Genomic DNA, 732 nt, shown 5'->3' on the forward strand with positions numbered 1-732 from the left:
CATACAGTAGTTCTATTTTTAGTTTTTTAAGGAACCTCCATACTATTTTCCATAGTGGCTGTACCAATTTACATTTCCACCAACAGTGCAGGAGGGTTCCCTTTTCACCACATCCCCTCCAGTATTTATTGTTTGTAAACTTTTTAATGATGCCATTCTTATTTGTGTGAGGTGGTACCTCATTGTAGTTTTGATTTGCATTTCTGTAATAATTAGCAATGTTAAACATCTTTTATGTACCTGTTGGCCATCTGCATGTCTTCTCGGGAGAAATGTCTATTTAGATTTTCTACCCATTTTTCAATTGTGTTTTTTTTTTTTTATATTAAGCTGTATATCGCTTCTCGGCCTTTTGGCTAAGATCAAGTGTAGTATATTAAGCTGTATGAGCTATATGTATATTTTGGAAATGCTTTAATTGATGTTTAAAATTAACAAACCAACATCAGATCTTGATGGCATTGGTTAAAAAGTTATTCATCATACAGAGTCCTGTTTAAGATTTTATGTTGAAGAAGATGAAGGAGGAGAAGAAATTGGGGAGTGGAGGGAGGAATGGGAAGATAAGGAGAAGAAGAAAAAGAAGGAGGAGGAGGGCAAAGAGAAGAATCTAGTGTTTCTAGATTTTTTTAATTTCCAAATTTTTGTAGACTGATACTTTTGTAAAATGAAACAACTTCATAGCAATGTGACATTCAGCTCAGTTCAGTTGCTCGGTCGAGTCTGATGCTT

The 732-nt window shown here is 34.4% G+C and overlaps 1 pseudogene; it reads left to right on the top strand.

The window, feature by feature from the left end:
• Positions 1 to 336: 336 nt before the first annotated feature.
• Positions 337 to 475, top strand: LOC145537262 (U2 spliceosomal RNA; annotated as a pseudogene).
• Positions 476 to 732: the final 257 nt, after the last annotated feature.

The sequence above is a fragment of the Giraffa tippelskirchi genome, chromosome X (genome assembly GCF_054371585.1).
Source record: "Giraffa tippelskirchi isolate mGirTip1 chromosome X, T2T-mGirTip1v1.2.pri, whole genome shotgun sequence".
Taxonomy (NCBI): Eukaryota; Metazoa; Chordata; class Mammalia; order Artiodactyla; family Giraffidae; genus Giraffa; species Giraffa tippelskirchi.